This window comes from Microcaecilia unicolor, chromosome 9 (assembly GCF_901765095.1).
Source record: "Microcaecilia unicolor chromosome 9, aMicUni1.1, whole genome shotgun sequence".
NCBI lineage: Eukaryota > Metazoa > Chordata > Amphibia > Gymnophiona > Siphonopidae > Microcaecilia > Microcaecilia unicolor.
In genome coordinates, this window is record NC_044039.1 from 220,081,945 (window position 1) to 220,107,801 (window position 25,857).

A 25,857-nucleotide genomic window follows, 5' to 3' on the forward strand; every position below is an offset into this window, starting at 1 on the left:
AGGCATGCAAATTTTTTCTCAAGCATATTCATTAGGGATATCCTAAAAACCTGACCCATTGGTGGCCCTCAAAGACTGGGAGTGAAGACCAAGGCACTAGCCCAAGCGCACGACTGAGTCAAACTGGGACCGGATTAGCTATTTTCTTCCAACATAGAGCCTTGTGACAGAGTCAGCAGAGTAGGAATTTATGGGGGCGGGGTGTTCTATGCACTGTCACCCTAAAGGAGTGTATAGATGGACACACAGTATTTAAAACAGGGTCTGTGGCAGGCAGGCGGAAGCAGATGCCTGTTCAGTTCCAAGGTTCAGACCGATGTGTATCTTGATCTGGCTTACCACCAAGACACTGGAAGCATCAGTCAAAGATAACACAGCGGTGATGACAGCATCACTAGCACAGAGCTGATTTCAAATCAAGGCACATCTGGACCCTTCCAAGCTCTAGAACAGAGCTTCTCAAACCTGCCCGGTCCTAGTCCAGTCAGCTTTTCATGACTCCACAATGAATGCACCTGAGATCAGGTTCTTTGTGTCAGGTCTTCAATGCATATACACTCATTGTGGACATTCTAAAAATCCAGCTGGCTGTGGGATCCCCAGGCCAGATTTGGGAAGTGTTGGTCCCGAACAGGGGTGGTGAACTACGTTCCTCGAGGGCCACAGCTCAGTCGGGTTTTCAAGATTTCCACAATGAACATGCATGAGATTGATCTGCATGTACTGCTTTCATTGAATGCAATTAGCTCTCATGCATATTCATTGTGAAAATCTCGAAAACCTGACTGGATTGTGGCCTTCGAGGAACATGGTTGCCCACCCTGGTCTAGAATTTATTGTTTAGCTAGACAGCTTCAAATCACTTTGACTACAAGAGTCCCCTTCCAACTGCCTCCGTGTTTGCTTCTACCACTGTAGAGACCTCTAGTGGTTCTATCTGGGACAACAGATGGCCTTCTATGCCACTTGGCATTTTCAAATACTGGAAGAGTTCCCTTTACCAGTGAGGTAATGATAAGATGAGTTCTTTCAGATGGAGGAAAGAAAGCTGAATGCATATTTATTGTGGAGGGGGTGCCAGTAATAACTAAGGACTTCTATAATCTAACAAGGGAGAAAAGGACATTAGAGTGTTGATGGAGGAAGACTAAGCAGCCATAGGATAGGGAGTGTTGGAGAATTATGAGGCAATGCTACATGTGAGCTATTTCTGATCACCGGAAAGGTCATTTCTCTTCTAAGACTTCCTCTGGGGTTAACCTCACACAGGAGCTTTTTCCAAATACCTAGTAATTTGTTGTTTCCACACAAAATTTGGACAATAAAACTTTGGCCGAGGGTACAGGGTCCAACTGAAACAGGGATAGGAGATAAACTCAAATGTGAAAACTCTAGGTTTACTGCCAGCTAAAGTTTTTGAGAGGACGGTCTATATGGTAGACTCCTGGGAAGCATCATAGGGTGTCTGGTTTCAGAAAGAATCACAGCACTGAAGTCTTGACAATGGGAAACAGGTGTTAATAGTGTCACTGGATCTATCCTGTGCAATTGATTTAGTAGATCCCCAACCTTTGTTCTTGTCCGTTTATAGTGAGTGACAAGTTACCTGCTAGACAAAAGAATGATCTTTATGAGCCCCTCTCCTGGCACAATCAGGTCTCTCTACAAAGGTCTACTCTACAAAGCAGTAGGCATTTTTTAAAAACATTTTGCAAATGGACAAAGACCTTTTAGATGAGAATTTAATGTTGTTTGACTGCTTAATTGTTGCGATTGTATTTTGTTTTACTAATCATACTGAGTTGTGAACCACCCAGGGGTGTACAATGAGTGGATATAAATGCAATAATAGGTTTCAGATGATAGATTTGAATGGAAATGTATCTGTCCCTAGGCAAATGAGATCAGATATGCCACAAGGCTTCGCGCTTCCACCTTTGTTATTTGGTATCTCTACTTGCTCTTTAGAATATTTCAGGAGAACATGGGGGAAAGAGTTTCATCTCTGTGTAGACAACATTCAGTTGATTATTCCTCTCAGAGAAGATTTGAAGGAAATGAGATTGTTGATGAATGGGTGGTTGGCAGATATTGCAGAATGCTTTAAATTGAGAGAGCTTAAATACCAGAACTCAAGCGATGATGATAGGGGTTTGAGACCTAGATCTTTGGAAATCCACAGAGTGAGTGATTCCAAGGTTCAATGGTCTTCCACAGCCTTACTGGTCCCAACCCCAAGAATCCTGTATTCCATCAGTCTCTCCACAAAACATATCTGTACTCGAGGAGGGGCCACAGACATGAGGGGCAACATCAGGAAAAGTCAACGTAATGAGATCTGACTGTTTTAGCTCAGTTTCGATACTCCCATATATCAAAAATCTTATACTTTGTTCCCAGAGAACATGGTACCTTAACAAGCAGAAGTGAGAATGCTTTAAGCATTGCACAACGGTGTCTTTCACTGATGGTGTGTGCTTGTGTATGTGTCAGTGAATGAGTGAGTGGATGTAGAAGCACTATTCCAACAGACCAATGACAATAAGCACTATCCAAACACGGCTAAAACAAGAATCTCCAACTTCAATGACTTGTCTGAGAAACTAATACATGCACAGGAACCAGGGTCATCTTTAGAATGAGGAAGTTTCAGGGGCCCTTGTTCCCAATTTGTGCTAAGCAGTAGAGGGGATCCAAGAGCTCAGCTGCTTTAGTGTTCCTGAGTGTTTGGTTGGGCTCAAAGGGTGCATCCAAACCTCAGAATATCTGCTACAGCCACAGAGACAAATTTTGGACATTCCTGGTGTCTTCGTCTCAAGGTGCAGAAATTAGATAAAGAACTGTAGGTCCTTAGCAGACACATCACTATGGACTTTGCTCAGTCACTGTGAAGGAAGAAATGTTAACTACTTTACAATTTGTCCTGGAGTGTCTTCTGGGTGAAGAAAATAGCCCTGGCTACCTCCCAAAGGCACCAGAATTGGAAGAACAGCAAGGAGTGAAGAGTTTGGACCCAAAGGAGAAGATTAGACTGAGCAGAGAGAGAGAGCACAGCAGTCTCTCAGGCTGTAGGAAGAAGCAAAGGAGAGCCAGTCCGGTCCCACAGAAGAAGAAAGTGTCAATTAAGAGACCATCTCTAGCTGCTTTCTCCTTTAACTCTCTACTGCTATTTTCCCCCTGTTTACAGGATTTTTTAGGGGTTTTGGGTTGGTGTGGTTTGTTGTCCTTGCTGTGTGTGAGTTTTGCTTTTAGGGGAAGTTCATCAAATAAAGGTGATTTTGAAAAACCACAGCTGACCGGTCAGCTTATTTCTGAGAATAGTGAAGAAACTTTGTATGGTTAGTCTGTGGGGGATGTTGTCTCCCCCTGCCCACCAGGACCCCAAATTATTCTCTAGCGTAACCCCATGGCATGGATAAAACACCACATCCATGGGAATAGGGTCACATAATCATGTTTAAGTGAATGAATGGCAGATACACTCAGAGAGACCTGATTGTGCAAGAGGTGGGGAGGGAGGGGGGCTCATAAAGATCATTCTTTTGTCTAGCAGGTAACTTGCCACTCACTATAAACGGACAAGAAATGAACTCACTAATTACCTTTGGCATTTGATTTTTCCCATGATGCATCTTGGCAAACCCATGCAAAGCTCTCCTCACCAGTCCTTGATTATCCATCAAAGGCAGATCAGGAGCCATGCAAGGCTCCAAAAGCCAATCCCTGCACATTCTGGGGTAAAAGTATCCTAAATCTGCCCCTGTTGCCACCCACTGTTTAAGCTCCTAATTTAGGAGCTTAGTGAAATTTTGAGTAGAAGTTTAGAAACTCGATCCTAATAAATTTTCAAAGAGGCCAATGTATGAGCAGAACTCTCAAAGCTGGAGCACAAATCCTTAGAATATTGGCCCCAAAATCTCAGAGTTTAGCACTGGCTCTCAGATCATATCACATGCTGATGGTGAGATTAACTCTCAGATAAAGAAAAAGTAAGCAACACACTGTCCCAGGCAGCAACATTTCAAAGCCTACTTCAATTAAGGAATATGGTTTGCAAGGTAACACATAATCCCCTAACTCCCCCAATTTACAAATGTGATCCAGAACAGGCTACAGTTTTGCTCAACAACAAGTTTCTAGATTCGGTCTTCCTCAGTGGAAAGTAGCGTGGACCCGCTCTGAACTGCGAGCCGATCAATCACACCCCTTGCTGTTCCTGTGGTTTCACTTCCCAGCCTTACCTCCAGAACCTGCTGGTTGGCATTACCTGGCTATGTCCCAGGCAGTAGGGTTTCAGAAGCAGCAGGCTACCCAACGTGCTCAGCAGAGTCTTCATGCCAGCTTCACACATCCAACCATCTCAAGAGTTATGAAACATGCAGCCAGGAGGCATCCCTTTCCCCACCCTCTGCCCCAACCATCACCGATGTCATACCTTTAATCCGGATCTCCATGGAGCTCTTTCTTTTCAACAACTTTTAATCTCCTGTATTTTTTATTCACAGGAAATGACTATCATAACTAGAGATGGTCCTCTCTTCAACTTACCTCCCAAAGCCTGTCATCCCGGGAATGTAGAAACATAGACAGAGGAAAATGTAGGCAGATAAAGACCACATGGCCTATCCAGTCTGCCCATCCATGCCATCTACTCTCCCTATCACTCCCTTAGATGCCCTATGGACTTGTCCCAAGCTCTCTTGAATTCAGATACTGTTTTGTCCAGGAGTGTAGCCAGACCTGCCATTTTGGGTGGGCCCCGAATTAACCTGGGTGGGCCATTCCCACCCCTGTAGAGTTATTTTAAAAATTTCCCTCTGCCCCCTCTATCCCTGCCCCCCCCCCCCCCCCCCCGGCATCTGCTTCTCTCTCCCTTCTTGGCCTACCTGAGCAGCGCTTTCTCCCTTCGCCATCCCCTCCCGAATTTTGCATTTCTCCCTCTCTTCTGCCCGCTCTCCCTGTCCGCGTGGTCTGGTCATTTTTACTGCCCCGAAGCACTGTTCTCCCTCCAGCACCAGCGATTCCCATAGTCAGCCTTCTGTCAGCATGCGTCATCGGGGGCGGGGCCTCTCCTCAGGCGCGCGTCCCACCTTTGCGTAAAACAGGAAGTTGCAGAGTAGGCGGGACACGCCTAAGGAGAGGCCCCGACAATGCACGCTGGCAGAAGGCTGGCTATGGGAATCGCCGGTGCTGGAGGGAGAACGGTGCTTCAGGTCAGTAAAAGTGAGCAGACCACGCGGACGGGGAGAGTGGTCAGAAGAGGCAGGAAAAGATTGGCGCCTCACTTGGGAGAGCTTCGCCACTGGTTGGGTTGGGGCTAGTTAGGGTGGGCGGGCCTGGAGCAAAAGTGGCTGGGCCTGGGCCCGTCCAGACCCGCCCATGGCTACGCCCCTGGTTTTGTCGCCACAAACTTCCACTGGGAGGCAGTTCCACTAATTCATCACCCTTTCTGTGATGAAATATTTTCTCAGGTTACTTCTATCCCCTTCATTCCAGAGCTTTCTTTCAATTTAAGGAGACTTGTCTCCTGTGCATTTATGGCACATAATTATTTAAATGTCTCTATTATATCTCTCCCTCTCTCGCCTTTCTTCTAAAGTATATATATTGAGATCTTTGAGTCTGTCCCCATACGCTCGATGACAAAGACCGTTGGCCATTTTAGTAGCCACCCTCTGGACTGACTCTTTTACAGGGGCATCATCACCTCCTTTTTCCTACTGGCCCTTCCTATCCCTATGCACCCAAGCATCCTTCTAGCTTTCACCTTCGCCTTTTTTACCTCTTTGGCCACTTTAAGATCATTACATACGATCACACCCATGTCCTGTTCCTCTTCCCTGCACAAAAAGTCTTCACCCCCTAAACAGTACTGTTCCATCAGGTTTTTGCAGCTCAAATGCATGACCCTGCATTTTTTTTTCGCATTAAATCTAAGCTCTAAGTTCACTAAGTTCTGCCCCTTGTGACAGTAGCCTTGAGGGTCATTTTCATAGCTCAGGTACATGAATAACTAATACGTCCTATGTAATCTGTTCCCTCTGAAGCAGTGTAAAATTCATATATGGAGTGTAGCCTCCTATAACTCTTGGAAAAGATGCACATTACTAACACTTCTTAAGGTTTGAAAGTCACTTCGCATCCTCAGGATCTCCCACCACTTCCTGTACCCAAAGATCCTTTTCTCTGCTAGTTGCTCCCTGATGCTCCAGCCAGGCATCCCCAACCTAAGATAATCTCCCAATATTTGAAAGAAAATGTATTGTTGCTATTTTTGTTTCCTATAAGCGGTGCACTGCTTTTATTCTACAAACTCAGGGTAATATTTCATCTTAGAATTACCAGCCAGGCTGATGAGAGCTTTACCTGTGAATCATAAACCGCACAAAGAGTGAGTCAGCCTATGACACTGAAAACTGCTTTTCTGATGTGCTGTTGTCATGCGGGGTCATAGTGGACGTAAGCATCCACAGAGCTATTGTACCATAGAGAAGAACGACCCCATGGGAGAATCTGGCCTTTAAAAAGCAGGCAGGACGTGTTCTCAGAAGGCCACCAGGCTTGTTACATCTTTGCAACCTGCAGAGTTTTTCTTCTTTTTCATATTTCAGATTTGATTTTGCTTTGTAGGTCAGCTCTCTTCCTTTGTCAGGGCTTCCATCCTGCTTGTTCAGAGGGACTTTATACGAGACTGGTTTAAAGGAACTAATTTGAACTACGTTTTGCCTCATCTCAAGACTACAATATTAATAGGGTGGTAATAAACGACAAACCCGGTCAAACCAAAAACACAAGAACAGGGTAGCACAATTTTCAAAGGAGAAAAAGGACCTCAGAACTTTGTGGCTTGGTATGAACACCACGCGGTTATAATCACAGGTCCTTAAAAATGGCCTTGATGCAACTCTTGCAATGATGTTTAAAATCTTATACTGCAATGATTTAACAACTGTTTTTCGTAAAATCAGTTCATTACGGAGTTGTATACCCCATAACTTAACATTATCTACTTTGTCCATGTCCCAACGAAGGCCGCTGACTCACTCTCACAGCGTCTCGGGAAGCATTGCAAACTCAAGCTTATTAATGCATCTGGCTCAGCATGGATCTGTGATTATATCTCATGGCCCAAACCTACACTAAGGGCCCCTTGTACTAAGGTGAGCTAAAAATTAGCATCTTAGCGTTTTGTACATTAGTACATAAGTGTTACCATACTGGGACAGACTGAAGGTCCATCAAGCCCAGCATCCTGTTTCCAACAGTGGCCAATCCAGGTCACAAGTACCTGGCAGAAACCCAAATAGTAGCAACATTCCACATAGAATCCCAAAGAGTACCAAGATTCTAGAATTCTAAAGAATAACAAGATTCCATGCAGAATTTCAAAGTGTAGTAACATTCCATGTAGAACCCCAAAGAGTAGCAAGATTCTAGAATTCTAAAGAATAACAAGATTCCATGCAGAATTTCAAAGTGTAGCATCATTCCATGTAGAACCCGAAACAGTAGCAAGATTCCATTCAGAATCCCAAGTACATAAGTATTGCCATACTGGGACAGACCAAAGGTCCATCGAGCCCAGCATCCTGTTTCCAACAGTGGCCAATCCAGGTCACAAGTACCTGGCAGAAACCCAAATAGTAGCAACATTCCATGTAGAGCCCCAAAGAGTAGCAAGATTCTAGAATTGTAAAGAATAACAAGATTCCATGCAGAATTTCAAAGTGTAGCAACATTCCATGCAGAACCCCAAAGAGTAGCAAGATTCCAATCAGAATCCCAAGTACATAAGTATTGCCATACTGGGACAGACCAAAGGTCCATCGAGTCCAGCATCCTGTTTCCAACAGTGGCCAATCCAGCTCACAAATACCCGGCAAGGTCCCAGAAAAGCTCAATACATTTTATGCTGCTTATCCCAGAAATAAGCAGTGGATTTTCCCCAAGTCCACTTTAATAATGGTCTATGGACTTCTCAAGTCCTCCAGTCTCTTCTCGTATGTCTTATGGCACAAACCCTTTACCATTTTTGTCACCTTCTTCTGAAACACATTACGTCTTTTTATGTCCTCACTAGCGTGCCTTAGTAAAAGGAGCCCTAAATGCTGTAAAAACTGAGCCCGAGGTCCTTTCTCTCCTTTGGAAAATTGCGTTTAGGCTGTGGTTGTTTGCAGAAATAATTGTTTTTACCTCATCTCAACCGTCAGAATTGTATTTTTGTCTTAGGTCTGTATGTATCTTTGAATTTTAGGGATTTCGTGAAATAAAGGTGAACGTTGGTTAAGAAAGGACATGGCCAAACCTTTATCCTTTGGACTGATGTGGACTTAGTTGTCGGTATTTCACAAATCAGGCAATGAAGGTCTTGGAGCACTTGACCTCCTCTACCCATTCCCTGGGCCCTCTATTCACCAAAAAGTACCTTGCGTTGTATATGGATATACTTTTGCCTTACCAGTACCCCCCAAAATAAGGCAGATTTCTACAAGAGCTTTTTTTCCTGTAGAGATAATTAAAGCAGAAGCAGCCATCCAGTTTACTCTACCACAGCACACAGACGATACCTGCGAGGTTAGCTTGACCATGGATCGATTGATCATTGTGACTATAAATTAATTCATTGTCTCAAATCTGAAAATGTAATTCCCAAAATTTCATACCAGGAATGGACAATAGCTGCTCTAGGACTATAGCAGGTCCCACAGACTTCTCCCTTTATATAAATCATTTTAATATTTGAAACAGCAGGATCTGAGGAAGACAATTAGGTAGATTTTGCCACCATCTACTCTACTGTATCTAATGCAGATCTCTGGATGTTCCTGCAGGATCTCAGAGCACAGGAGACAATGTCCCTCACTGTATCTAATGCAGATCTCTGGGAGTTCCTGGAGGATCTCATAGCACAGGAGACAATGTCCCTCACTGTATCTAATGCAGATCTCTGGATGTTCCTGCAGGATCTCAGAGCACAGCAGACAATTTCCTCCACTGTATTTAACATACATTTTTGAGAGATGGCATCAACTTAATTATGCATATGGGTATAATATTCCTACCACAACAGAACACAATGTATTGTCCTTGAACAAAGAATTAAGTGATCAGCTCAGTGTCCTACAATTAACAGTGAAAAGGAATTCTGCCAAAATCTCTTCATTCCCTGTAGTCTAACAGGTGCTTTACCCTGCTCCAACTGCAGTACAATGTGTGCTCCTGACAATTCAGTGTAGAAACAGGAGAACATGGCACAGATACAGGGTCTGGCAGAGGGCACCAACTGACTGTAGCAGAAGGCTTAGTGTCACTATCACATTCACCTGCTATATAGATGTAATCTACTTAGATTTCAACAAAGCCTTTGACACGGTTCCTCACAGGAGGCTCTTGAATAAACTTGACAGGCTGAAGATAGGACCCAACGTGTGAACTGGATTAGGAACTGGTTGACAGACAGAAGCTTGAGGGTGGTGGTTAATGGAATTCACTCAGAGGAGGGAAAGGTAAGTAGTGGAGTGCCTCAAGGATCGATGCTGGGGCCAATTCTGTTCAATATATTTGTGAGTAACATTGCAGAAGGGTTAGAAGGTAAAGCTTGCCTTTTTGTGGATAATACCAAGATTTGTAACAGAGTGGACACCCTGGAGGGAGTGGAAAATATGAAACAGGATCTGTAGAAGCTAGAAGAATGGTCTAATTAAAATTCAATGCAAAGAAGTGCAAAGTCATGCACTTAGGGAGTAGAAATCCATGGGAGATGTATGTGTTAGGCGGTGAGAGTCTGGTATGTACAGACGGGGAGAGGGATCTTGGGGTGATAGTATCTGAGGATCTGAAGGCAACAAAACAGTGTGACAAGGTGGTGGCCGTACCTAGAAGGTTGCTACGCTGTATAGAGAGAGGTGTGACCAGCAGAAGAAAGGAGGTGTTGATGCCCCTGTATTGGTGAGGCCCCGCCTGGAGTATTGTGTTCAGTTTTGGAGGCCATATCTTGCTAAGGATGTAAAAAGAATTGAAGCGGTGCAATGAAAAGCTACGAGAATGGTATGGGATTTGCATTACAAGATGTATAAGGAGAGACTTGCTGACCTGAACATGTATACCCTGGAGGAAAGGAGAAACAGGGGTGATATGATACAGACTTTCAAATATTTGAAAGGTTTTAATCCGCAAACGAACCTTTTCTGTAGATGGAAAGGCAGTAGAACTAGAGGAGATGAAATGAGATTGAAGGGGGGCAGACTCAAGAAAAATGTCAGGAAATATTTTTTCACGGAGAGAGTGGTGGATACTTGGAATGCCCTCCCGCGGGAGGTGGTGGAGATGAAAACGGTAGCGGAATTCAAACATGCGTGGGATAAACATAAAGGAATCCTGTTCAAAAGGAAGGAATCCTCAGAAGCTTAGCGGAGATTGGGTGGCAGAGCCGGTAGTGGGAGGAGGGGCTAGTGGTTGGGAGGCGTGGCTAGTGCTAGGCAGACTTCTACGGTCTGTGCCCTGAAAATGGCAGATACAAATCAAGGTCAGGTGTACACAAAAAGTAGCACATATGAGTTTATCTTGTGGGCAGACTGGATGGACCGTGCAGGTCCTTCTCTGCCGTCACCTACTATGTTACTATGTAGGAGAGACTCCAGGTTTAACCAGGCATTTTCAGCAGCACTTAATTGAATGGTGCCACTGAAAATGCCACTGTAAGTGCCCAATACCGAGCAGGGCAAATGTTATGATGAACTCAACTGCTACAGGAGTTGTTGGCATTTGGGGGAAGAATTCAACTCGGCTCCTAATCCCCAATTTGATAGCACTACAACTCAGGGGAGGGGACAAGTGTACGTTAAAGGTGCTACAAGCCAATCTTAAGTTGATTGATATTTGGCACCAACACCACCCCATGCAAAGAGCTAACGTGTTTTACACCACTGTACATAATTCTTATTTGAGAATATTGTACTTCTGGCATCTGCCGGGACACAGAAGCAGTAGGGAGAGATGTGATCGGATCCTGCCCTGGTTTGGCTCAGGATAAAGGGATTTAAGGCTTACAGGGGGGCACTGTGTTGCAGGGGCGTAGCTACATGGGGCCACGGGGACATGGGCCCCTGTAGATTTGGCCCTGGCCCCTGCCACCGCCAACCCTCCCCTGCCACCCCCTTCGGGTACCTTTGCTGGCAGGGGTCCCCAACCCCCACCAACCGAAGTCCTCTTTTCCGGTGCGGCCGCGTTGCTGATCTGCAAGGGCAGGCTTCTGTTTCTGTGAGTCTGATGTATGTGCAGGATGTCAGACTCACAGAAACAGAAGCCTGCCCTTGCAGATCAGCAAAGCGGCCGCACTGGAGAAGAGGACTTCGCCTGGCGGGGGGTGGAGACCCCTGCTAGCAAAGGTACCCGACGGCGGTAGGGGGAAGAGGGGGTCGAAAGGGTTGGCGCTGGGGTGGGAGGTCAAAGACGGTGGTGGCAGCGGGGAGGTCAAAAATGGGGGGGGGTTTAAAAATGGCAGGGCGGGGGTCGGCGGCACCAGGGGGGGGCTAAAATGTGCCCCCTCACCTCGGGCTCTGGACCCCCCTCCTGCCGGTCTGGCTACACTCCTGCTGTGTTGGATGCCAAATGACTCCCTGTTGAGGTACAGGAAGCTCATTCATGAATTCTTCAGGAAATTCATAATTTTTTGGAGATTAATGATAATGGCTCAATAAAGCCTGGAATAGTTGCTAGAGACTGCCTTAGAGCAGTAGTCGACTCCTAACCATGACTTTCTTACTCAACACCCTCACTTATCACCCCTACCACTGCAGTTTCCCCACCCCTAGCTGTCTGTTCGTCTGTCCAATTTAGATTGTAAGCTCTGTTGAGCAGGGACTGTCTTTTCATGTTAATTTGTACAGCGCTGCGTAAGTCTAGTAGCGCTATAGAAATGTTTAATAGTAGTAGTAGTAGTGAGGGGGAGAATTATTATGTAGGGGGTAGGAGGAAAAGACTTGAAGGAACTACTAAATCAAACAAAGATTTTGGAGGAGTGGAGGGGTAGCCCAGTGACTAGAGCACCAGGCTAGCAACCAAGGAAGCCCAGTTCAAATCCCAATGCTGTTCCTTGTGGTCTTGGGCAACTCACAAAGGGGTCCTTTTACTAAGCTGTGGTAAAAGGGAGCCTGCACTGGCATCAGTGCGTGTTTTTGACAAGCGCCGAGGCCCGCTTTTACCTCAGCGGGTAAAAGATTGTGTTTTTTCGCAAAAAGAAATGGCCGTGCAGTAAGTGAACCAGTTGCCGTGCGGCCATTTCAGGGGGGGGAGGGGGGATCACTTACTGCCACCTCAATGGGCTCCCTCACTAACCCAGCGGTAATTTGATTACTGCCGGGTAAGCACTAGTGCTACAAAAAGAGAAAATATTTTTGTAGCACCAGAAATTGCACGTGCTGGGGGTGGGAACTACCGCTGGGCTCCTGCGGTAGCCCGGTGGTAGATATGAATTGGCCCGTGGGAAGCCTGTTGTCACGTGGCAAACCTTCAGAAAAAGGGCCCCTAAACCCTCCATTGCCTCATGTACAAACTTAGATTGTGAGCCCTCCAGGGACAGGGAAATACCTAGCCATGGCAGCCGAGAGACTAGGCCGGGCCCGGGGCAAGGCCGCCCCACTTCCGCCCCCCCCCCCCCCCACCGCTGCAGTCCCTGGTCTCACCTGCCTGCCTTCATGGCTCCGGGCCCCCTGCATTCAAAGCGGCAGTTGCAGATCACCTCTCTTCTGGCCTTCCCTCCCTGTGTCCCGCCCTCGTCTGATGTAACTTCCGGTTTCCGTGAGGGCAGGACACAGGGAGGGAAGGCCCGAAGGGAGGCAATCTGTGACTGCCGCTTCGAATGCAGGGGGCCCAGAGCCGAAGAGGCAGGCAGGTGAGACCGGGGACTATAGCAACGGCGGCCTGACCCCAGTGCTGGGCCCCCCTTGGAGGCCCAGACCCGGGGAATTTTGTCCCCCCTGCCCCCCCCCTCTCAGCGGCCCTGTACCTAGCATACCTGAATGTAACTCACCTTGATGTGCTACTGAAAAGGTGCGAGTTAAATCTAAATAAATAAATAAAGGCAATCGGCTCTTGACCACAAGGGAAGAGTTAGGTAGAGTGAGAGGAAAGCGGAAGGAGTTGCAGTTGAAGGCTGTTAAAATTTAAACTGCAGTGACTTGAACAACATTATTTTTACGAGTGGATTAACAAGGGTAGTAAAACTACTTGGTGCCAGATAAAGGAAACAGGAATGGGAGAATACAATAACAAAAATTAGGGGGGGAATGGGAAAAAATAGTATTAGGAGATCAGGCTATAAGAACTAGATTTGCAGCCTATTATTGAGAGCTGTAGGAGGCAGAGGGACATTTAGGGCAGAGCAAATTCAGGCATATTTGGCTGACGTGGACCTGCCCCAGGTGAAGGAGGACAGGGTAAGAATGGAGAGATCCACTTTGCAATTGGAAATACTTAAGGCTAATCTACCGCAAAACAAAGGAACAACAGAAAACATAGAAACATGAAGGTAGACAAAGACCATATGGCCTATCAAGTCATCTTCTCTCCCTATCACTCTCTTAATCCCATGTACTTGTCCTAAGCTCTCTAGAATTCAGATACTGCTTTCGTCACCACCATTTCCACCGGGAGGCTGTTTCATGAATTTACCACCCTTTCCGTGAAGAAGCATTTCCTCAGGGTACATCTGAGTCTATCCCCTTTCACTTTCATCCTATGCCCCCTTGTTCCAGAGCTTCCTTTCAACTGAAAGAGACTCACCTCCTGTGCATTATACCACATAGATATTTAAATGTCTCTATCATTATCACCCCTCTTCCGCATTTCTTCTAAAGTATATGTATTGAGATCTTTGTCTGTCTCTGTACACTTTACAATGAAGGCCACTAACCATTTTACTAGCCACCCTCTGGACTGATTCCATCCTACTCATATCTTTTTGAAGCTGTGGTTCCAGAATCCTACACAATATTCTAATGAGATCTCATCAGAGTCTTATGCAAGGTATCATCACCTCCTTTTTCCTACTGGCCATTCCTCTCCCTATGCTCCTAAACATCCTTCTAGCTTTCGCCATCGCCTTTTCTACCTCTTTGGCCACCTTAAGATCACACCCAAGTCCTGCTCCTCTTTCATGCACAAAAGCTCTTCACCCCCTAAACTGTATATATCTGTTTATTAAAACTTTCTATACTGCCCTAGCTGACTGGCAGATCTGGGGGGGGGGGGGGGGTTACAAATTTAAAAAATATAAACTTAAAAAGAAGAAAGGAACTACAATAATTCAATAGGAAAGAAACCAAGCAGTCAACAAAGAGACTAAAGTCTAAGGGAAATCAACAGCCCAAATGCATGACCCAGGCATTGAAAAGTGATAGATCTCCAGGCCTTGATGGCCCAGCAGTGTGTTTTTACAAGATGTTTCAAAATCAACTGCTAGATCTGCTAACAAAAATGTAATTTGCTCCCTTCAATGAGGAAGGTGGGCATTAATCATAATTTAGAAAGAGGACAGAGTGGCCACCAACTGTGGTTTCTACTGCTCAGTCTCCCTACAGATATTAAACTACTGGACAAGATTTTGGTGGACAGGCTCCGCATCATGGTACCAAGCCTGATCCATCTAGATCAGACTGAGTTTATACCCGGGAGATAGGCAGCGGATAATATTAAATATATGGCCCATGTGATATGAAGCCCCATAAAGGGGAGCCTTGGACCATGCCCCTGGGTTGGATGCCGAGAAGGCATTTGATAGAGTAGACTGGGCGTTTATGATGCAAACTCTGAAAAAGTTTGGATTGGTAGACAACTCTATCACTTGGATCAAGAACCCTGTAAACTTGTATGAAGATCGATGGAAGGTGTGTTCAGAGAGCTTTCTTCTGGGAAGGAGGCCAAGACAAGGATGTCCTTTGTCCCCGTGCTTATTTGCTGTGACAATGGAATCCTTAGCAGAAAGAATTAGGCAAAATCCATATACCAGGGGTATCATGTTTCATAAAACTGCCTTATTTGTGGATGATATACACTGATATGCCCCTGACTTCTCTACCTGGACTACTAGAGGAGTTTAAGTTGTATGGTAGCAAGGTTTATGTAAACAAAATGGAGACCATGAATTGCTCATTAACAGAGAAGATAGTGGAACAGTTGAAAAGTAACTTCCCATTCAAATGGGTCCAACATCAGATTAAATATTTAAGACTTTAGCTACAGAGTGATCGGAATATGTGTACATTGGCCATTGCAAATTACAGCCCCATTATATTACAAATCAGTGGTAAAGCCAGACAGCAAATGTAGAGTTGTCCAATGGGAAAAATGGGTGGGCATGATGTATTTCCTCTCTGCCTCTCACTCACCCTCCGGTGAGCTGCGCAGAAGCCAGTGGCATGCTTCAGCCACCAATGCCAGCACTCCCGCGCATGCTTAATTCAAGTGGCTGAACTGATTGTGCATGGGAGATCCAGCCTCGGCAGCTGAAGCCCGCCACTGACTTCTGAACTCAGTGAAGGTACTCGGGCAGCAAACTTCTTTGACTGGTGGGTTTGGGCGTCCCTGCCAGCCATAAGTACATAAGTATTGCCATACTGGGAAAGACCAAAGGTCCATCGAGCCCAGCATCCTCTTTCCAACAGTGGCCAATCCAGGTCACAAATACCTGGCAAGATCCCCAAAATGTACAAAACATTTTATACTGCTTATTCCAGAAATAGTGGATTTTCCCCAAGTCCATTCAATAATGGACTATGAACTGTTCCTTTAGGAAGCCGTCCAAACCTTTTTTAAACTCCGCTAAGCTAACCGCCTTTACCATATTCTCTGGCAACGAATTCCAGTGTTTAATTACACGTTGAGTGAAGAAACATTTTCTCCGATTCGTTTAAAATTTACTACATTGTAGCTTCATCGCATGCCCCCCTAGTCCTAGTATTTTTGGAAAGCGTAAACAGACGCTTTATGTCTACCCATTAAATTCCACTCATTATTTTATAGACCTCTATCATATCTTCCCTCGGCCACTTTTTCTCCAAGCTGAAGAGCCCTAGCCGCTTTAGCCTTTCCTTATAGGGAAGTCGTCCCATCCCCTTTATCATTTTCGTCGACCTTCTCTGCACCTTTTCTAATTCCACTATATCTTTTTTGAGATATGGCGACCAGAATTGAACACATAACTGCTGCAATTTTGGAGGGGGCTTGAGCCCAAAGTAGGGGCCACCCAAGCCCCTGAAAACCCTCTGTGGCTAAGCCCCTGATACACATGTTTTTACTTTGAAAACTGATGCATATGTTACTACTACTACTACTACTACTACTATAAATCACTTCTATAGCGCTACCAGTCGTACGCAGCGCTTTACAATTGAACATGAAGAAGAAAGACAGTCCCTGCTCAAAAGAGCTTACGATCTAAATCAGGACAAACAGACAGGACCAAAAAGGATAAGGGGAGGACAGACAGAAGGACACATAAGGATAAGATAAAAGTTACAAGCTGTGGGTAAAAGATCCCAAAGACTTTCTAGCAACGGAGAAATGTCAAAACTGCCTTCAGTTGGAGTCATTTATAAGCAACTGGAACATATCCACCGAGGTGTTACAGGCTTAGGCTGGCTCCTGCGTATATGTACATAAAACAAGTTGTTCAGAAAACATACGGGCCAATATTTTGCCACAGCAACTTAAAATTATCTGGTCTCTGGATTGCAGCCGGTGCTGAATACCCGGAAAACTAAGGGACTCTTTTGCTAAAGCACGCTAGTCCATATGGACGTCGCTAACGTTTAGCGTGTCGTAAAAATAAGAACACGCTAAAAGCTCTAGTGTGCCTTAGTAAAAGACCCCCTAAGATAGCTAGTTATCTTCTGGCCGTGGCCACGCACCACCCAGTACTATCTGGATACTGCTGAGACGGTCTGTAAAGAAATTCAACGTTGCTAAATGTGCCCAGATAGCACCCACCAAGAAAAGCACCCAGACAACTGCGGCATCTCTGAACATCAAGGCGGTAATATCTCCAATTATGTGACGTACGAGTAGGCATTCCTGGGGTGGGAGTGGTGCTTATGCACATATCTGAAAGAACAAAGAAGCAGATCTTGTAAAAACGCACAGTCTTTTATTCAATAAAAAGCTCCCAGGTTATCAATCATCTGTGCCAGATATTTTTTTTTTGTTACATTTGTACCCCATGCTTTCCCACTCATGGGAGGCTCAATGCAGTAGACAATGGAGGGTTAAGTGACTTGCCCAGGGTCACAAGGAGCTGTCTGTGCCGGGAATCGAACTCAGTTCCTCAGGACCAAAGTCCACCACCCTAACCACTAGGCCACTCCTCGTGTCCATGTGGCACCACAAATATTGGCTGCATCAGGGACAAAACAACCAGCTGGTATAAAACAGCAAACTTTGCCTTGTCGGTATGCTCTTGTACCTGGAGGCATTTGATAAGAGTTAAAAGCTATGTGTTTTTACAAGATCTGTCTTCCACGTTGGATTTGGCGGATCACCTGCCTTGTTTTTTTCACATCTTATGAAATACATGCTTAAGCTCTAATACTTACCAACACATACATGTACAAAGCCACCCCTATCTTGGAGTAGGTGTAATTTTGTATGGTAGCTTTTAGGGAGGAGAGGTCATAACAATGAACAGGTGTGCATATTGCCTTTGTAAGACAGACCCAATATAAGCACCGAGGTTTCAGCCCTCCAAAGAGGAGTAAAGGCTGGGAATGACTCAGGTTTCTATTTACAAATAAACAGTATTAATTAGGGGAGGTCAAGAGTAGCATGAAACAATGGCGTAGCCAAGGGTGGGCCTGGGTGGGCCCAGGCCCACCCAGTAGCAGCACACTTATGATGTGGCTGACAGGGATCCCCAAATCCCACCAGCCGAAAACTCCCAACAAATCTCCCTTCTGCATACCTTGTAAATAGCAGATCTTCGCATGAAGTGAGCAGCGACTGATACATACTGCACGCACCGGCCCCACAGACTTCCCTCTGATGTTTTCCCACCTATGTGGAAACAGGAAGTTGCATCAGTGGGAAGGCTGTGGGGCCAACACGAGCAGTGTGTATTAGTTGCTGCTCACTGCCGGTGAAAATCTGCTATTTAAAAGGTATGGGGGGGATGTTCGAGAGACCATATGGCATGCAGGCGAGAGAGGGAGAGACCAAATCACTTGTGGGACAAGGTGGAGTTCTTCTGTCCACCCATCTTGGGCCACCCAAAATTGGATGTCTGGCTTTGCCCCTGGCATGAAATACAGAGGTTCTACTTGGTGAGGAAATGTTGCCACACTTAACAAATTGACAGGCTGGAAGCTTGATTTCCCCTATAAATGAAAATGTATAAGCATGCACGAGTAGACTACATATTCTTGCTCCTCACGGATAAAAGACATCATGACATTGCAAGCACAAACTGTAGGGTTTGACTATGGGCAAGCTCTGGCATGAAAACCCCCCAGATGATTTCCAATTGTAATTCTCAGAGGAACACACATTCCCCGACTGGTGTCAGAAAAACAGTGCGCACTCCTGCTGTTGAGATCAAAGATGGTTCCTAGGCACATGTCACTTGGTCTTCTACTGACATGATGCAACCCGAGGCTCTGTTCAGACTAGAAACAGATTATCAGCATTACAATTGCTTCTGCCTCAAGTCATCATCAGGCGACCCTCAGGGGGAGGAATGCTGGCTTCGGCCTAACCCCTGGTAAGCCTTTCCTCAGCTGAGAGGTACCCACCTCTACCACCGGCTGCCTTTCAGGTGCTGTGGAGGACTTGCAGCTCATCTGCATATCCTTACAGCCTTCTCCGGGGTGACACCCAGGTCCACCCCGATCCACTCAGGGCCTCCGCTCTAGGTGCCGCGCGCCTAACGGCGCGCGGGGCATTTTTCTCTTTGTATCTAATCTTTTTCCAGTTGCTAAAGTACCTTAATCATTTATGGCCCCTATTCACATTCTCTTCCTAGCTCTGTCCCTTCCTAATCTTTTCCCTCACCCCCTACCTCTCTCCGCTACAGGAACTCACTTCCCATCCATTGACTTCATCACCTCACCTTCTCTCCTACCCTCTTCCTCCCTCTTGGCTTTTAATCTCCGTCTCTTTCTTCCCTCCATTTTGCCTTCCCCATTCCACCTAAATACCTCTCGCCTTCGACGCCTTCGTGGCCACACCTCTCCTACTCTCCTCCGCTCTCTTTTACTCCTTCTCTTACTCTCAGCTGGTGACATCAATCCCAATCCTGGCCCTCCTCACCAACTATTATCCAAACTCTACAGATCTCACCGTGACCTCTCTAACCTCATCTCTATTCCTCTACTCCCCTCCTCTTCTCTGCCCTTCTCTTGCGCCCTATGGAATGCCCGCTCTATCTGTAACAAACTCCCCTATATCCAGGACCTCTTTATCTCGCGTCACCTCCATCTGCTCGCCATAACAGAAACCTGGCTCTGCCCTGATGACTCTGCTTCAGTCGCAGCCCTGTGCCATGGCGGTTATCTATTTTCACATACTCCTCGCTCTGCTGGCCGTGGGGGCGGTGTTGGACTACTTCTCTCTCCCTCCTCCAGATTTCAACCCCTTCTTCCACCTCAATCTCACTGTTTTTCCTCCTTTGAAGTCCACTCTATCCGCCTTTTCTCTCCTCTGCCTCTTCGAATAGCGGTCATTTATCGTCCCCCTGATAAGTCCCTTTCATCCTTTCTCAGTGACTTTGATGCCTGGCTTGCCTTCTTCCATGATCCTTCCTCCCCCTCTCTCATCCTTGGTGACTTTAATATTCCTGCTAATGATCCTTCCAACTCTTATATTTCCAAGTTACTCGCTTTAACGTCGTCCTTTAATCTCCAACTATGCTCCACCTCCCCCACTCATCAAAATGGTCACTGTCTTGATCTCATCTTCTCCTCCAACTGTTCACCCTCTAGTTTCCTTGCCTCCGATCTTCCCCTCTCTGATCACCATCTTATAACTTTCACACTTAAATCTCCTCCCTCCCAGTCCCGTCCTATCCTATCTAATTTATCTAGGAATCTTCACGACATTGACCCTTCATCTCTATCCTCCCATGTTTCAAACCTCCTCTCTACTGTGGCACCATCCACGTCTGTCAACGAGGCTGTTTCTTCTTACAACAATACTCTATCCTCTGCCTTAGACACTCTTGCACCTTTGATGACCCGCCCTGTAAGGCGTACAAAACCCCAACCTTGGCTGACTTCTAATATCCGCTACCTACGTTCTTGTACCCGCTCCGCCGAACGCCTCTGGCGGAAATCTCGGGCCCTTGCTGATTTCTTACACTTTAAGTTCATGCTGACCTCCTTCCAATCTGCTCTTTTACGTGCCAAACAGGATTATTATATCCAACTGACCAACTCTCTTGGCTCTAATCCTCGACTTCTCTTCACCACATTGAACTCTCTCCTCAAGGTGCCCCCTCCCCCAACTCCCCCTTCATTATCTCCTCAGACCCTTGCTGAATTCTTTCACAACAAGGTTCAAAAGATAAACCTTGCTTTCTCTACCTCACCAGCTCTCCCTCCACTAGTCCGTTCCCCTCTCTCTCCTTCCCCTCATTCCCTTTCCTCCTTTCCTGAAGTTACTATTGAGGAAACTACACTTCTCCTTTCTTCCTCAAAATGTACCACCTGTTCCTCTGATCCCATTCCCACCCACCTTCTTAATGCCATCTCTCCTACTCTTATTCCTTTTATCTGTCACATTCTCAACCTCTCACTTTCCACTGCGACTGTCCCTGCTTCCTTTAAACATGCTGTGGTCACACCTCTCCTTAAGAAGCCTTCACTTGACCCTACTTGTCCCTCTAATTACCGACCCATCTCCCTCCTTCCTTTTCTCTCCAAATTACTTGAGCGTGCTGTTCACCGCCGCTGCCTTGATTTTCTCTCCTCACATGCTATTCTTGACCCATTACAATCTGGTTTTCGCCCTCTCCACTCAACTGAAACTGCGCTTACTAAAGTCTCCAATGACCTATTACTGGCTAAATCCAGAGGTCAATATTCCATCCTCATTCTTCTTGATCTTTCCGCTGCTTTTGACACTGTCGATCACAGCATACTTCTCGATACCCTGTCCTCACTTGGATTCCAGGGCTCTGTCCTTTCCTGGTTCTCTTCCTACCTCTCCCTCCGCACCTTTAGTGTTCACTCTGGTGGATCCTCTTCTACTTCTATCCCTCTGCCTGTCGGTGTACCTCAGGGTTCTGTTCTTGGTCCCCTCCTCTTTTCTATCTACACTTCTTCCCTTGGTTCATTAATATCATCCCATGGCTTTTCCTACCACCTCTATGCTGATGACTCCCAAATCTACCTTTCTACCCCTGATATCTCACCTTGCATCCAAACCAAAGTTTCAGCGTGCTTGTCTGACATTGCTGCGCGGATGTCTCAACGCCACCTGAAATTAAATATGACCAAAACCGAGCTTCTCATTTTCCCCCCCAAACCCACCTCCCCGCTCCCCCCGTTTTCTATTTCTGTTGATGGCTCTCTCATTCTCCCTGTCTCCTCAGCTCGAAACCTTGGGGTCATCTTTGACTCTTCTCTCTCCTTCTCTGCTCATATCCAGCAGACCGCCAAGACCTGTCGTTTCTTTCTTTACAACATCCGTAAAATCCGCCCCTTTCTTTCCGAGCACTCTACCAAAACCCTCATCCACACCCTTGTCACCTCTCGTTTAGACTACTGCAATCTGCTTCTTGCTGGCCTCCCACTTAGTCACCTCTCCCCTCTCCAGTCGGTTCAAAACTCTGCTGCCCGTCTCATCTTCCGCCAGGGTCGCTTTACTCATACTACCCCTCTCCTCAAGACCCTTCACTGGCTCCCTATCCGTTTTCGCATCCTGTTCAAACTTCTTCTACTAACCTATAAATGTATTCACTCTGCTGCTCCCCAGTATCTCTCCACACTCGTCCTTCCCTACACCCCTTCCCGTGCACTCCGCTCCATGGATAAATCCTTCTTATCTGTTCCCTTCTCCACTACTGCCAACTCCAGACTTCGCGCCTTCTATCTCGCTGCACCCTACGCCTGGAATAAACTTCCTGAGCCCCTACGTCTTGCCCCATCCTTGGCCACCTTTAAATCTAGACTGAAAACCCACCTCTTTAACATTGCTTTTGACTCGTAACCACTTGTAACCACTCGCCTCCACCTACCCTCCTCTCTTCCTTCCCGTTCACATTAATTGATTTGATTTGCTTACTTTATTTATTTTTTGTCTATTAGATTGTAAGCTCTTTGAGCAGGGACTGTCTTTCTTCTATGTTTGTACAGCGCTGCGTATGCCTTGTAGCGCTATAGAAATGCTAAATAGTAGTAGTAGTAGTAGTAGTAGCAGGATAGCAGGAGACTCCTGGATTACAAATGGACTTTTTATCTAGTGAAACAGATACTTCGGAAAATGTGGCTCTGTGAATTATAAATGTATTGTGAGGAAGTCAAGGATAAGCTCCCAAAGAACAGGGAACCAGCCTGAGGGGTGGGGGTTTCCCAGTTCCCTACACCTCGGGTTGTCTATCAAAGGATGGCGTGGCCACTAAGGTAGGAGTTGAAAATACAGGTAGTTAGCGAGGAGGAAGAGGAAGAGTGGGGAAAACTAGATAGAAAGGAAGAGCCCCAGCCCACGGAGATAGAGACTGAGGACCCAAATGCTGAGGAGGGGCTGCAGGACATGGACTTAGATGAGGTCAGCGAGCGCGGTGTGGAAGGGAACAACAATCCCAGAGAAGCAGAGGAAAGCTGAAGCATGAAGATGAGTTCTTGATTACTTTTCTTGACAACAGTTCTGTCCAGAATCACTCAAGGAAGTTACAACAAATAGGAGGAAATATTTTTTCACTCAATGAATAGTTAAGCTCTGGAACTCTTTGCCGGAGGACGTGGTAACAGCAGTTAACATATCTGAGTTTTTAAAAAGTTTGGACAAGTTCCTGGAGGAAAAGTCCATAGTCTGCTATTGAGACAGATATGGGAAGCAACTACTTGCCCTGGGATTTGTAGTATGGAGTGTTGCCACGATTTGGATTTCTGCCAGGTACTTGTGACATGGCTTGGCCACTTTTGGAAAACAGGATACTGGGCTAGATGGACCATTGGTCTGACCCAGTATGGCTACTCTTATGTTCTTATGTACTAAAATTCTCAAAAAATAAATCAATCCCAAAAGAAGTGCCTAAATGGCTGTGCAACTCGATAGAAAAAGAGGGAACTACAAGAATGTAAAAAAAAAAACCACTGAAATGTACTGACGGATCAAGGAAGAATTCAGTATAGGCCGTATCCCACAACAGAGCCGTATTCTCAGTGAGAAACACCGTTCAATACGGCTCACTTGAGTGCTCTATACATCATTAGACTCCCAGATCATATTTATCCTTCAATAAATTTTAAAACATTTTTTATTTTTAATTTATTTTAAGCAAAGCTGACAAAGTTCTCAATGAGAATATCAAGTGCAAAAATAAAGTGGCCAATAGACTCAAACCCCCAAATATCCGTCTGCTAACCCAGGTTCTCCAACGTGAAGGCCAAAAATCTCAGTTCAGAGATAACAGCCTTTTAAATGTCTGTATATAACTTGAACTGTATAGCACCAGTCTACTAGAAACAGCTACAGGCATCACTTATCTTTCTGCTGTATAAACATCTTTCCTGGGGAAAGGTAGACAGGGGAGATATGATGGAGGCATTTAAAGAAAGGGGTAAGGAAGGAAGTAAATACTTGCAGCATTGCTGTACCTCAAAGGAGGTTACGGTATTACCAAATTCATCTGGCACATTCCTGGACACACAGCCCCGATGTCATCAGGGGCCTTTTAAGAACTTCAAAAAGCATGGAGCACCCAAGAGGAGGCTCTGGTATTGCCGAATCCATCTAGCACATCCATGGATGCACAGCCCAGACGTTATGGGGGGCAGAGGTTCTGGTATTGCCAAATTCATCTGGCACATTCCTGGACACATAGCCCTGATGTCATCAGGGGCCTTTTAAGATCTCCAAAAGCACAGTGCACCTGCGTGGAGACTCTAGTATTACTGAATCCTAGCACTTCCCCGGATGCACAGCGCTGACGTTATAGGAGGAGGGCATTTAAGGTCTTCGAAAGCATGGAACCACTGTAGCATGTGGCCACAAACACATGGCCACTGGGTTCTATTGGGTTCTGGTTGAAGGGGCATGCCCTGCCCCTTGGGAGCCCCTTGGAGCACAGAAGGAACACCAAAGGCCTGTCTATGCAGTAAACTGTTTCAAAGAAGACCAAGATGGGGAAGAGGAAAGCCAGAGGTTATAAGTGGTTCCATAGATAAACATCTGGCGCTTGTGGGGACTTCCAGTGTTTCGGAAGAACAGATACTTTCTCCAGTTGAGCGACCTACTACTACTTAGCATTTCTATAGCGCTGCCAGGGTTACGCAGCGCTGTACAAGTTTAAACGTGGGAAGGACAGTCCCTGCTCAAGAGAGCTTACAATCCTCCATTCCCTCTGCTCTTAATAAGTCTGAGTTGAGTAGTCACCTCTTCACCCTTGGATACGTATACTTTGGGGAATAAGACTCCATCTGTATCGACCGATACTAATTTTCCTAAGGTTATATTTCTTTTTGAAGGCAATAAGTACCCAGAACCTGAAGATGAGCAACACGATGTTACCTAAAAGGACTTGTGGTTAAGTATCACTAGCGTGCTCAAGTCTGTAATTTCTCAAATGGCAGTTTTTCCTAAGAGACAATGGATACATTTACTAATGCGGATGGCTAATATGTCATTAGTAGACAAGTGTTTGTCATTGATCGAATTGTAGGTCTCCTTTCCGCAGGCTACCTCAGTGTCTGTCATAAAAGATTCTATTAATATCATTTTAAAGTGCAGGCAATCAAGAATTCAAACAGAACATGAAACTTGTATTTCTTAAATTTTCCATATATTTCAGTTCAGTGATGTTGTTGAGAAAGTACTTTAACCAGGGCCAGCTTAACCATTGGACCAGGTGAGGTTCTGGCCCAGGGCGCCAGAGATTTAGGACACCAAAATATCCAGCCTCTGACCTCACCTGGTCAGTTTAGGACTTTTCTCTCTCCTCCCCCCCCCTCTTCTCTTTCCCCTCCCTGTGCTCTCTCACCTTTCTTACTCCCTTTTGATCCTGTAAAGTTTAGTCAGTCACTGTGACTGGGGTCCTGTGGACAGGACGTGGCAGAGGGAAGACCGAGGGGCTGGCTGCCACTGGCGACCAATAGAAACATTACAGGAAAGCGGGGGAGTGAAAGAGGCGAGGGAGCGATGCTGGACTTGCAGGGAGGGGTTTAAAGGAGTGGGAAAGAGAGACTGGAGAGAAATGCAGAACCCACAGGGGAATCAGGGAAGGGGCACTGGAAGCAATGTGATGGGGGAGCGGGGAGGTTCCGCCAAAGCAAGTTGGCTCAGGCGCTGCTATCCCTTGAGTCGGCCCTGACTTTAACAAAGTCTTAGAAACTGCAGGGTAAGATATTTTGGTAATCTCAAATTGTTATTATGTTTCCACAAAGAAAAGTGGCTCTACGGAAGGAGGTGGATTCTTTAAGACCACAAGAGTTGGATTTCACAAGACTTTTAGAAGATCCCCAGGATACTATTTCGAGAGTCACTTTCCTGATCACCTTTGCAAATAAAAAGGATAAACTCTTGTTTCTGAAACAGTACTTTAAGAAAAACAATATTGTTTATTATGGTGCTAAGGTTTTGGTATTGCCCAATGTGGCAAGAGCTACCCCATTTTGGAGGAATGCTAGGCGTCACCTTAAAAAAATCTCTTTG

General features: G+C 45.8%; 1 protein-coding gene across 1 annotated transcript in view; it reads right to left on the minus strand.

The window, feature by feature from the left end:
- NRXN3 (neurexin 3) overlaps positions 1-25,857 on the minus strand; it is a 1,814,506-nt gene that overhangs the window by 1,077,319 nt on the left and 711,330 nt on the right.